We start from the raw sequence: 14,118 nt of genomic DNA, 5'->3' as shown, positions 1-14,118 counted from the left end.
TTTCCTTATTTGACTGAATAGACTATAACTTTATCTCCATCTCTTGTTTTTCATATTTTTGAACAATTGAATGACACCATTAGGAAGAGGAACAAACTATGGAAACAAGTTTTGCAGCAATCCCAGGTTCAAGTTCCTTCCCACTTTATGTTCCAATCCTTTCATCCCTTAATTTTTATTTCTTCTTTTTTTAAAACCATCTGCCTTTAAATTGAGATATCTATGATAATTAATGAATCTGAGAGAATACTATGCCTTGTAGGTCTTTTTTGACTGAAGCACAGTTCTAATGAGATTACTCATAAATTTGATCCCTTTAGAACCCAGCAAAGTCACTGATTAACCTAGTAACTAGCCCAAAAAGAACTGGCCAAGAGTGTACAAATAGTTAATAAAAATTCATTCCTACTCTGGAAAAAAATAACTGAGAGGGACTTCAGTATCATCTTTATATATGAGAAACATTACCTTCTTAGAGACAAAGCCATCAGCCAAATAATGATTCCCCACCTCCCATCATTTGTTTCTCCCATTGCTAATGGGAAGGTTCTCCCTGTTTTGAAAGGCCTGCATCAAATCAAACTCATACTACGATCCTCATGATCTCTTTTTAATGAGTGGCACTTCTTTTCAAAGTATCATTTAAAAAAAAATCAGCAGTCATGTCATGCATCTGGATGAATTTCTAAATGTAAATGAGATTCTCCCAGTAATTTATTTACATTTGTTTTCAGCACAACAAATGAGACATCACGTAGCTTCATAATTTTCCATGACCGAGTCACCAGCATGCGGTGTGTAATTTACCATGATTTAAGATGCTTATCTGTAGGTTTCTGCAACACTACCTTGCTTGGGCTATTTTTTTGGCAGGGGTGGGGAAGAGGAGGAGAGGGAGAAAGGGTTTCTGGTGAAGGGAGGGACCTCTACCTTCTTTTTTCTTCCTTTCTCCTAAACCTGTTATCAACTTTTCTACCTAAACAAAGATCAATTTCATTTTGGGGCATATTAAAAGAAGTGACCTTTGCTAACATCTCTGAAGTAGGTCAGTTGTGAATATGTGCTTGATTTTTGTTGGGGAGATCCTTTCCCTAGAATTTTCCTTTGAAAAGGAATCAGCAGTTGCTGAGAGGTTTTGCTATGAAGGAGAAGGTAATGCTCTCTTTAGCATTGATGAGCTAGGATAAGCTACTATTTAAGCCACAATTTCCTTATCTGTAAAACAAATGTACAAACAACCAAATAGTTTCCAAAGCCCTTTGCAATGAAATTGTGCACCTAAGCCAGAGATTCTTAACTTTTTTGTATGTGTCAAGGACTACTTTGGCAGTGTGGAGAAGACTATGAATCCTTTCTCAAAATGTTTTTAATGCATAAAATAGAACACATGGGATTGCAAAGGAAACCAATTATATTGAAATAAATATGTAATTTTCCCCATAGACCCTTTGGCAGTCTTTGAACCTTTGGTTAAGAACCCTTGATTCAGGTCTTCATGGGTCCTGAATCTAATGAATTAGTGAATGTTCTGGTAATGGAATTCTTTTGTTTCAGGCTAGGATTTTGTTACTGTTGTTTTCAATAAAGTACTATTGAATTAAAAAATGGACTATTTAATGGTTAAAAATTACCCAGTGCTTAGGAAGAAAGAAGTGGGAGGAGGAGAATTTTCATAAATTAAGCATTGTCATTTAAAAATTGGTGACAAGTTTTGTTTTTAGTTTCTTTTAGCTTTTGAAAATACTGTTATGGCATAGCTTAGAACAATAGGTAAATGCCAGAATATATTACTTTCTTTGATATTTGGAAGTGGAGGGTTAGAAAGTCATTGTCCAGTTCCTTCTGGACCCTTCAGCCTGGCATAGTATTTTTCTAGAAGCATAAATACAAATGTATTATTGAATCTTATAGCTTCAATCATTGTAGCTAGGGAAATGATAGGGATTGGAAATAGGAACTAGACCTGTGATTTCATTATTATAGGAAACACTCAGTGAGAAGACTCCTACTGATTTCAGTTCAACACTTTCTCTGCAACTTAAAGAGTCTTAGAGAAGTAGCTTGAGCACTGAGAAGTGAAGTCATTTATACAGGATCACACAACTAGATGTTCTTACTGGTTCCAAGACCAGTCTCTACGAGACCAAGACTACTATGCTCTTCTGTGTGGTACAGGATCAAAGCAGGAGGAGACAAAAGAGAAGAGAGGGAGTAGCAAATGTATGGCAAGAAGGGATACATCCTGACTGGTAGGTAGACTTTGCAATCTGGGAAAGTCAAAATAAATAGATGAAAATCAGGTGATGAAACATGCTGCCTACTTCCTAATAGAGAAGTGATGGATTCAGAGTGCAGAATCTCACACACTCACTCACACACATACATACATACACATGCAAAAAAATGGGCATCTAATAACATGGTCAATGTGGAAATTTGTTAGGACAGTTCCCATTCCTCCATTTGGAAGGAATCAGTAGAAGAATGAGGAAAAAGGATTTTTATTCATTAAAAAATTAAACCAAAAAATAAGGAGATTGATGAGTGTATATCACTGTTTTGTTGGCACAAATTGGATCTTCTCATAGCCATCCTACCTCACCCTCTTCTAGCCCCTTATACATTGAAAAATGAGAAAGGAATTCAGGAATCTTGCTACATTTGAATATGTATTAAACTGCTTTGTGTCAGAGATTGTGGGTCTTAGTGAGCTTTAAAATTTTGAAGTGACAACATGTGACAATTTTATCTCCCTATTGACCTTAATGCTGGGAGCTATTCTACCTCATTGTCATGGGAATTTTTCTATAAGTATTAATCCAGGGTTTGGGTCCATATTAGAAAAGTATATAATTGCATGTGGAAATAACACCCACATCTTATTAATGTTCATTTCTCTGAGGGGAATCACAGAGATCCTTCAACAATAGTGGGTCTCAATCCATGGGTCATCATAATCAAAACAGTCCAAGGAAAGACTAGATTTCCTTTTGTAAACAATGTTCTTGTTGAGGTATAGTCACTGATCAGTAATTAAGTATTTAGTGGATACCAGGCATTATATTTAGTTCTAGATTATAAAAAAACAAAATGTAAGTCTCTGATCTGGAAGAACTTATATTCTTTCTGAGGAGACAGCTTGTATTAAAAATGAGTATATAGAGAATAATTCCAAAATAAATAGAATGGTAGGTCAAAGTGGGTACTGGCAATTGGAGGTATTATTAAAGCATAGTCTGTAGAGCAGGGGTGGAGAACCTTTATTCTGCCAAGGCCCATTTGGATATTTATAATGTCATTTTTGGACTCTGTTTGGTCAATCATTTAATTAATTCACCACTAAGATAGATTTATTGAATTTCAAGTTCCACCAAACTATTAAGACCTTGGGGCTGGAGATTTCTGGTGTAAAAGGTGAATCCTAAAGGAAATAAAGAATTCTCCCAGAGAAAGATGAAGAGGCAGCTCGTGAGGGATGACTAATCAAAATCATAAAGTCAAGAATTATTCAGTGTTATAGATTAGAAGAAGCAACTAAATTTTCAATAAGATAATTTGGTTTTGAATCTCAGTTGTTATCTACTACCTATGTAATCTTAATTAAGGAAACTAGGGCTCCAATTTTTGTCTATAAAATAAAGAATTTGAATTAGATGACTTTTATGGACCCTCCCAACTCTAAGACCAAGATGTATTGTTACTGTTAAGTTCATGTTATAGTTTTTTTGAAGAGGAAAGTTTATAAGAAAATTTGGCATTCCCAGTATACTATTATGATTGACTTTCTATAATCCATATGTGACATCTATTCTATGGATTATATGAAGGGAACTTTGAATTTAAATGTCTTACTGTTCTTCCTGTCTCTTTTCTACCTTTGATATCCCTTTAAGGCAACCTCCCCATCCCCTATAATCACCTCCACCATTTTCAGATTGCCTATATAGAAGGAACACAAGCCAATTATGACATTGGCTTGAGTAAGATAAAATTTGAAAGGTAATTTTAAAAATAAGGTGATATATTCTAAATCCAAACAAATTTTCTTTTGTTTTTTTCCCTCTTTACAACCTTTTGGTATTACCATGAACAATAGGGGAAAGTAATAAGCATTTATGTAATACATACTCTATGTCAGATATTATTTTAAGCACTTTACAAATCATCTTACTTGATCCTCACTAGAGTTTTGAAAGTTGCGAGCAAACTCCTGCATTGAAGTGGTCTCTGGTCAGGACTTCCAAAGATGAGAAACTATTATCTACTCCCATACCCAATGAATCATATTTAAGAGTTAAAAACCTAATTTTTAATATCACCAAATTAGAAACATTTGTTCAAAACCAATTTGTGCAAAGAAAACTTTTGAATTCGCATTTGTCAGATGATAATTTGTCTAGTCTCTTCAGTACTATACACTCACATATGATATCTATAAAAAAGAAAATGTCATTTCTGAAAGGAAGGTATGGCATGTGAAAGGATCAGGAAAATGACTCTCTACATTCTTTAATATTTAATCTACTCTGATCAATGTAATGACAAAACACAATTCCAGAAGACAAATGATGAAGCATGATATTCACCTCCAGACAGAGAAGTGATGGACTCAAGGTACAGAATGAGACATATTTTTAGATGTGATCAATGTAGGGATTTGTTTTTCATGGCTATGCTCCCTTGTTACTAGGGTTTCCTTTTTCTTTTAGTGTGGCCAGAGGAGGCATTTTTATGATAGGGTCACCAAAAATGAACACAAAATAGAGGGTTATCATTTAAGCATTTTTTTAAATGAGCAGAGGAGAACAGAAAGAAAACCAGAAGGAAACACTTTTGAAAAGTTACATGTGGAATTTGTCATACTTAACAGGAAAAACAAGCTGAGAATAATAAGAGGTTTCTGGTTTCATTTACAGTTCTGTTTTTTCTATCCCACTTCACATATGGGTATTCTTAGTTTATTTTGTGTTCATTAAGTTAAAAATTTTAAAGAAAATTTAATCCAGTATTTTGAAAGTTGTTAATCTATTCTGTTTCTCCTTCCAAGCATTTCTCAAAATTCTCAGAATAATATAAACTTTACCCACCAATATCTTTACTTTGGACACAGCAGGACTTCATATCGACAAGGCAGATGCATGTACTTGTTCTTGGCATTGTTGTGTATGGATATTTCCCCCCTTTTCTTGTATACTGGACTCAAACAGGTCCCCCAGCCGTATGGCATGCATCCTGAATAGAATTAGAATACTGATTAAGGAAAATTCCTTCCAAGTGGAATGAGATGCTCTTAGAGAACTCTTATGTACCTGCATCTCCTCTTGCTTTTCCTCTCCTTCTCAACTCCTTCATATTCTAAAGCAGAAATGTTTTGATAAAATGCTAGTCTCTATATTGTCTGATAAAACTTCATAAAGATGAGATTAGTTTAGTGAGCATGGCTATGCAAGAGCTAGTGAATAGTCTTTTGGGAACATTTCAGATTGAAGACTAAGGAAATGGAGACCTTGACAAAACTAGATCATTCTGAATTTTTAACTTATTTTTTCTCAGTTTAGAAAAAAAAAGTCTATCAGGCTGGGTATTACTTTTCTTTTTATGTACCTTTGTATTCTTCATCTTGGTAGAAAACTGCAGCATGAGAATTCTAAGATATTTTGGGTTTTGTACCTCTTAAGTAAGGACACTTTGCCACCATCCCTAGACTTTCCCCTCTAATCCCATCCATTCTCTTGCTACTAAAAATTTCTCAGCAAAATTAGTGGAAGATGTTAATGAGCCTTCATTAATGACTAATTTTTCTTAATGTGAGTCAATTGCTAATTCATATCAGATACCATAGCACAGATATCACTGTGGGTAAACTTTCCTAAATTGAAATACTAGTTAACGCTTTACCTGGAGGACCCTCAGACTAAGTAGTGGTCACCAGACCACATTCTAAATCTGACACAACCAGTATTCTAAAGAACTTAGAAGGGGTGGCTAGGTGGTGCAGTGGATAGAGCACTGGCCCTGGAGTCAGGAGTACCGGGGTTCAAATCCAACCTCTGACACTTAATAATTACCTAGCTGTGTGGCCTTGGGCAAGCCACTTAACCCCTTTTGCCCTGCAAAAACCTAAAGAATTTAGAGATGCCTAAAACATAGTAATTATCCAATTTGTCCTTGATTGATCATTACAAGAGAAATCAGATGCCCTCTTCAAATTACCTATATCCATCTTTGTTATATGCCAGCAATACAGGCGTAAAGTTGAGGGACTTTGGAGGGACTTCAGAGGTTGACAATGAAGAGAACTGAAGAATTTAATGGTGAACTTTGGGAGAAAAATTTTAAGGACCATGAATCCTTTATCTAAATAAGAAATTCAGCTTACTCAAGAGACAAAGGAATGTTGACAGATTCTCTGTTCTCTTTCTCTAACAATAGGCCAAGTTACATCTAGAAAGATGTAGGTTATATAGAAGCAAGAATTTTCTGGTGATGAGTATTGGTAATCATTGATTTGGCTTACTGAATTAAAGTCCCTTTCTCTTGGTTTTTCTACAATACCCTTTGTAGATACTATTAATAGTTCTATTTCCTTTCATTTATTTTTAATATGAAAGATATTGGAGAAACTTTAATTATGTTTTCATTTATACATGTATATGTATAAAATATGTTAATTTGTATATTGATAATTTCTGCTGATTCTTTTTTTTGTGTCTTACTTCTGTTATCTTCACTGGTACAGTTTAGATGATGTTGGGTCAGCAATAGAAATGACCAACAAAGTTGAGCATTTTTAAGGTGGTGTCACACAACTATTGAGTAGTATCTATAAATTAACCAGAAATGTAATTTACCATTGGATAAGGTAATTGAAGTCTAAAATTCTCAAATAAAGAAGTTTAGTTTTGTGTGCCCCCATGCTTTCTGTACTAACTTCAGTTCGATAGCTTATTTACTGCTGAATTCTAAAATAAAACTCTATCACATCTTATTAAAAATGACAAGTTTTATTCTTGAATTTGGAACCATACTCAGAAAGCTGCTAACTTGCGTCAGCACTATGACCAAGGGATACTACTACAAGGCATGAGCCCCAAGAGCAGTAAAAGAAATAGGGAAAAGATTCAGATGTACAAAATAGAGACTTTTGGATTTAGCAAAAACCTGTCAATTAAGAAGATGCCCATCCACTGGGGAATCACTGAACAAATTATGTTATATGATTATAATAAAATTAATTCAACATAAGAAATGAAGGGATGGATTTAGAGAAACCTGGAAAGACTTAAGTGATCTGATGGAGAATGAAGTAGAATTTATAATTATAATGAAAATAAAAAAATTGAAAGATAAGAACTAGTCCATGTAACAACTAACCACAACTCTAGGATTAGCTGATAAAACATACAATAAAATACATTTCCAGACAAGGTCAGTGTAGGACTTTATTTAGCTTGACTCCATTCTAAGAAGGGCTTTTTCGTGGAGATAAGATTGGGAAGGATAAGATGGTGGTAGTGAGTGAGATCCTCCCCCAAAAGGAAAAAAAAAATGGATGGATGAATGAACAGATAAAGAATTTGTTAAATGGTTACAATGTACTACACATTGTGCTAATTGTTGGAAATACAAATACAAGTAAAATGAGAAAATTTCTTCCCTCAAGGAGCTTATATTTTCATAGGGAAAATAACAAGGCAATTCTAGGGAGTCATGAGATTAATGGGGTTTGAAGTGAACAACTATGGCATCAGTACTTCCTCAAATGGAGATTCTGGGAACAAAATCATTAATCAGAGAAGGAGACCATAGACAAGGACTTGGTGGGAAGTAATCCAGGAGTCATGTCTGGAGTTGAGTTTAGTGTAAGAAAAAGAAAAACAATGTCAATGAAATATTTTTTAAATTAACAAAAAAGAGAACAGAATGACATCAGGAAGGTCACACAAGTCAATAGAACAGCTTTGAAACTAATAGGTTGAGTTTATTTTATATCATTTTTTCTTTTTGGCTTTTTCCAAGGCAATGGAGTTGTGTTCTGTTCAAGGTCATGTGCTATGTAATTATTAAGTGTCCGGGGCCAGATTTGAACTTGAGTTCTCCTGACTCCAGGGCTGGTGCTCTATCCAATGTGCCATCTACCTGCCCCATCAAATGTTTCAAAATGACATGTTTGTTGAAATTTATCAAATTCAAAACAATGAAAAATATAAATTAAAATTAAAATCCTGAGCAAAAATGGACTTTTTGAGTTTCCTTTTTTATTTGAAGACAGTCACTGATGCTTTATTTTTATTGTATTATATGAAAGTATTTTGTACTGAATGTTGTAAAGTTAATGATAAGAGCATTAGATTTGGAGTCATAATTGAAGTCAAGAATTTGATCTTTTTTAAAGTATTTTTCTATGTTTTGTTTTTATATTATAAACACTTACATTACTCCCATTTTTTAAGAGATCTTTTGTACCAAAATAAAATCATTAAATAAAGCTAATAATGTAGTAATCTCATCTGAAACTTACTATATTTTTTACGCCCTATTAGAACTTAGTACAGTACTCCTCACTCAGATTCAATGCATGTGCTTATCATGGCATAACCTCCTGATGTCATGGTCTTCTTCAAGAATGAGAAACAAAGGGACATGATAGTGGATTGAGTACTGACCCTGGAGTCAAGAACACATGAATTCAAATTTAATACTTAAGACATTCTAATACTTATTTAGTAACTATGTAATCTTGGGCAAGACACTTAACCCCACTGCCTTACAAAAATAAAAAAAAAGAGAGAGAGAAAGAATGAAAGCCAAACAACATCAATTCCCTATTTTAAAAAAAAAACAATTTTTTTCTCCTCACTCCCTATCCCAATGGGAAAAAAAGAAAAGAGCAAAACAAAATTTTTGTAAAAAATATGCAGAATCAATTAAATTCCCTCCATGATTGTGTGAAATATATGTGTATTTGCTGCCTTCTTCTGTCCCTTAAATCCATCACCTCTCTGTAATGTTTCATCTTTGGTTCTCTGGAATCTTAGATGGTTATTATATCGATTGTAGTTCTTACAGCATTCAAAGTTGTTTTTGTAGTGATGCTAGCACATAAATTTTTCTCTTGGTTTTGATTATTTCATTCTTATAATTTATAACATTTCTCAAAATTATTCATTTTTCTGATATTGATATTATAATATAAATAGTTCTTTTGATTCTGTTCACAGAATCTCAATGCATATCAGTCTTTCCATGTCTTTTTTGAAATCATGTCTTTTTTTTTTAACAAGACAATAGTATTCTTTGGCAATTATAGGCTACGTCTTATATTCATTCCTCAAATGGGTACTTCTTAGTTTCCAGCTTTTTGCCAACACAAAAAAAGAGCTGCTATAAATACTTTTGTGTGTGTGTGTGTGTGTGTGTGTGTGTGTGTGTGTATATATATATATATATATATATAAAATCTTTCCCCCTCTTTGATTTTTTTTTTTGTTATAGACCTTATAATGACATAGCTGTGTCAAATGCTTTTTATGTTTTTGCTTACAATTCCAAATGATTTTCAAGAATGGTTGTATCCATTCACGGCAACAGGACAACAATGTGATTGTTTTTCCTACAGTTTTGCCAGCCTTTATCATTTTTTTTATCATTTGTATCACTCTGATGAGGATGAGGTGAAGTTTCATAAATGCTTTAATTTAAATTTTTCTAATATGTAGTAATTTGGAACATCTTTTCACAGGATTATAAATAGCCTTTATTTCTTCCCTTGAGATCTGCCTGTTCAGATCTTTAGACCATTTATCAAATTTAGAATGAGTCTTTTTCATATAAATTTGAAACTATTCCTTATATATTTTGAAATTGAGACCTGTATCAGAGAAATTTGTCACAGATTATTTCCTAGTTGTTTCCTAGATTTCCATTGATAAATATTTATCAATGTACTACTAAAAGTAGTACAATGTATTACTAAAGTGATGGATTTGTATTTAAAAAACTTCACTTTTTCTTTAATCAGAATTATCCAATTTTATATCCTATGATTCTCTCTATTCTTTGTTTGGTCTTGATTTTTTTCTCATATCCATAGATATGATGGATAATTTCTCCCTGATTTTCTAATTTAGTTATGATCTTATATATTTAAGTTATATAACCATTTGGAACTTACTTTTGTAAAAGGTGTGAAGTATGAGGTGTTGGTATAAATCGAATTTCTTATTTGCTGCTAGCCAATTTTCCTAGCAGTTTTTGTCAAATATAATCCTTGTTTTGTCAAATAGAATCCTTGGGTCTTTGTGGTTTTTGAATACTCAAGGATACCAGATATGTTCACTTCTGAATGTTGTAAACCCAGTTTGTTTCACTGCTCTATTTTTTAAATCAGTAACATATTATTTTAATAATTACTACTTTGTAGTAAAGTTGGCACTACTAGTTTCTCCTTTATCCCATTTCTTTTCATTATTTCCCTTGAAATTATTATTTTAATGAGAAATCCTTTGGTAAATTGATTGGCATGACATTAAAAAAATAAAAATTGTCCCTGCCCTCAAAGAGCTAATATTCTTTTTAAAAATTTTTTTATTTATTTAGGACAATGGGGTTATGTGACTTGCCCAAGGTCACATACTTAGGCAATTATTAAGTGTCTGAGGTCAAATTTGAACTCAGGTCCTCCTGACTCCAGGGCTGGTGGTCTATCCGCTGTGCCACCTAGCTGCCCCAAAGAACTGATATTCTAATGGGGGAGGGCAAGTTTATATGGATAAAAAGAGATTCTTAGAGGAGCTTTCCAAAATCTAATTATAGAGAGGAAACCCCAGGGACAAAGAATACTTCTGAGGTGTGAGTTCCAGGTCTGAAACAATACATGAATGGAGAAGAGAGAGGAGTGAAGCCTTGTGGGAAATGGAAAATGTACCTGAATTTCAGCAAGACATGATAAATTCTTTCATGATATCCCTAAGAATAAGATGAAGAAATATGGATTAGATTATAATACAGTTAGGTAGCTTCAGAATTGGTTGAATGAGCAGGAACAAGAGTTGTCATTAACAGATTGATAACAAACCAGAGAAGGTCTAGAGGAGAGTGATCAGGATATTGAATAGACAAGAATCTATGCCATGGGAGGATTTGCTAAGGGGACTGCAGTTGTATCACTTAAGAGAATATTGATGGGGACATGATAGCTGTCATCAAATATTTGAAAGGCTCTCATTTGGAAGAGGAATTAGTTTTCTTATACTTGGCTACAGAAGACAGAATTAGGAGCAGAAATTGATATTTCAGAGATGTTGTTCAGTTTGACATAAGTGGGGGGGAGAGAAACTATAACATTTAGAGTTGTTCTTAAATGATATTTAGAAAATCCTGACTGGTGACTAGTGAATTTCTCATCACTGGAGCAAGCAAGTGCTGAACTTTTTAAAGAAGTGGTAGAACATCTTATTCTAGTATGGGTTGCACTAAACAACCTATGAAGTTTCTTGCAATTGATATTCAATTTTGTGATCTTGGTTTTGTTTCTGTAAACTGAGAAGGTAGAACCCTAAGTTATCTTGAAAACCCTTTCCATCTTTAAATTTTATTTCTGCCATGCTTTAACTCTACAGTGTTAAGTATTGGGTATCCAAGTATAGTATAGTATTCTTGTTTCTAAATGAATTCTGAAAAATACACTGAACAACTGATGATTTTTTTGTCTTAATGATTTTAATCAGATCAGTTCAAAATGGAATAAAACAACACAATAAGTAGCATTTGGGAGCCTGTGTTCAGTGTAGTAACTTGGAAGGAAAGATAAAGTAAACTTAGCTCTTAAAACATCTGTTTAAATTAGTAGGTATGCAAATGCTGTGAGGTCCCCATAATTCCCATTCCCATCCCTGTTAATAGCATGAATCTTCCCAAAAGAAAGCGCAACTGTAGTCATAGTAAGGTTTTGGTAGTGCTGTATTTAGCCCTATATTTTTAGTCTCTATAATGCAACAGAAATTTTGCCATTAAGAATCATTTGAGATGCAAATAGGGCTTAGTATCTCAGTATTTAAGATTTTCTTTAAATAGAAAATTCGCCCTTCCCCTTAGCTCACTTCTTTATTTTCTCTCTCCTTCCTTCTCTTTTTCCCTTAAAAAAGAACAAATCAACAATAACAAAAACGCTGTTAATATGTTAGTCACTTCTGTGACCTAAGATGGGGTCTCAATAGGGCACCCTGGTTGCAGTAAAAAGTAGAACTGGTGAAATTTTTCTGTCAATGAATTCTTAGAAGGTAAATCTGTTTCTGATTAAAGTAACTTGGACCATAGGAAGGAAAAGGTATTTCAGACCCTTGTGACCTGCTCTTAGCCAATATAAGATGAACAGTGAATATAAATCTATACTTACTCACATACACTAAATATATTCTATATATCTTTTTGATTGTTGGAACAAGATGCCTCTATATGCAATGTGTTTGTATGTAATCACATATTTATAAATTAATGAGGATATAAATCAAATGAATAAATGCATATATTCTTTTACTTAGTGATTGGTTCTTATCCTGCCTTACTGAAGAAGATAAAAATGATATCACTATGTTTGAGACAAATTGCAGTGTGTCTGATTGTGGCTGATGAGACCCATATGAGCTTGTAATGTTCTACCACAGTATGGACACAAATAGTCCATGTGAACACCTGGGGTGAATCCTCTAAATTTACTTTCATTTACTAAATAATAAATATATATGTAGCATGTAATGTGACTATGTAGTTAATAAACATAAACCAAATGAATATATGTATGTGTAAATTATATATTCATTTGGTTCATATATATTTATTAAGTATATATATAATTAGTGTTATATTCACTCATATATTAGTTTAGTAAATAAAAGTATATATATATATATATTTATATGTTCTTAGGTATATTAATGTGCATGCACATGTACACACACACACACACACACACACACACACATAAGTGTAGTTTTAAGTGGTCCTTCCATTACATACCACCTCTACAGTGAAAAACCTTTCCTGAATTCCCATTTAGGTAAAACTATTAATTCCTCTTCTGAAACTCTCAGAGCTCTCTGTCTAGATCTCTCCTTTGCCTCCATCACACCATATCTTTTATTTTACTTAGCTATGGGCTGTCTCTCTTAGAAGAAAGTTAGGCGGTGGCTAGGTGGCAGCTAGGTGGTGCAGTGGATAAAGCACTGGCCCTGGAGTCAGGAGTGCCTGGGTTCAAATCCAATCTCAGACACTTGATAATTACCTTGCTGTGTGGCCTTGGGCAAGCCACTTAACCCCATTGCATAGCAAAAAACATTTAAAAAAAAAAAAGGTTAGCTTTTTGAGGGCAAGGATTGTCTCAACTTTTGTCTTTGCCCCTGCAGCATCTTACATCTACTAAGTGTTGAAAAAATGTTTTATTGAATTGAATAAAGACGATGTAATACTTCTAGGAGATGGGGGGAAGGGATAAACTTTTAAAGATCTTGCAAAGAATAACAAAATAAATCATATGCAGCTAGAAGATTGAGTCAGTCCTAAGAAAGTAAGTCTGTGCATTTTACTTTCCCCAAACTATGAATTTAATTCAACCTCAGGTGTCTCAAATCTGATGAAATACCAAGGAGGAGAAATTTTCTTTTCCAGCAGGGGTCTGGATGATAGCCCCTAACAAATGCAAAATTTGACATTCATATAAAAGAGAGCTAAACAAGACCAATAAAGAGATGCTGAAAATTGACTGCAGCCAGAGGGAAAAAAATACAAAGTAATGCAAACAATCAACCATTGCACTCTTTACTGAAATCCAAGGGCTGACCTATAAGGCAGCTCTGCGACTTTCCCTTGTTATTTGGAGTAGCAGAGAGAGGTGGTTGGTGTAAAGAAAATGGATGATTGGATTCAGGTTCATAGGAAGAGGAATTTAGAAGAGGGTCACTCTTCATTATTTGTGGAGCATCTTATTCAATGGTGTTTCCTTTTTTAGTGCTGTTGGGAAAGTGTTCTGCATTCAGTAGCATTGTTGGCTGTCTCTGTAATGAATTTCTGGAGAATGAGAGCTCTGAAAACCAGAAGAATTGAGGCCTGATTAGTATTTTG

At 33.8% G+C, this 14,118-nt stretch overlaps 1 protein-coding gene across 3 annotated transcripts in view; it reads left to right on the top strand.

The window, feature by feature from the left end:
• The window catches only part of ESRRG (estrogen related receptor gamma), a 604,123-nt gene that overhangs the window by 26,387 nt on the left and 563,618 nt on the right, over positions 1–14,118 (top strand). For 2 of the 3 annotated variants that reach the window (XM_074222674.1, XM_074222673.1), the window contains exon 1: positions 1–14,118. This exon is cut by the window's left edge and continues 23,405 nt beyond it. The exons of the other annotated variant lie outside the window; for it this stretch is intronic. The gene's annotated coding sequence lies outside the window, so the exon portion shown is untranslated. 3 annotated transcript variants of the gene reach the window in all.

The sequence above is a fragment of the Macrotis lagotis genome, chromosome 2 (assembly GCF_037893015.1).
Source record: "Macrotis lagotis isolate mMagLag1 chromosome 2, bilby.v1.9.chrom.fasta, whole genome shotgun sequence".
Classification (NCBI taxonomy): Eukaryota; Metazoa; Chordata; class Mammalia; order Peramelemorphia; family Peramelidae; genus Macrotis; species Macrotis lagotis.
The sequence above is the reverse complement of the archived record's forward strand: the minus strand, read 5'-3'. Positions and strand labels throughout refer to the sequence as shown.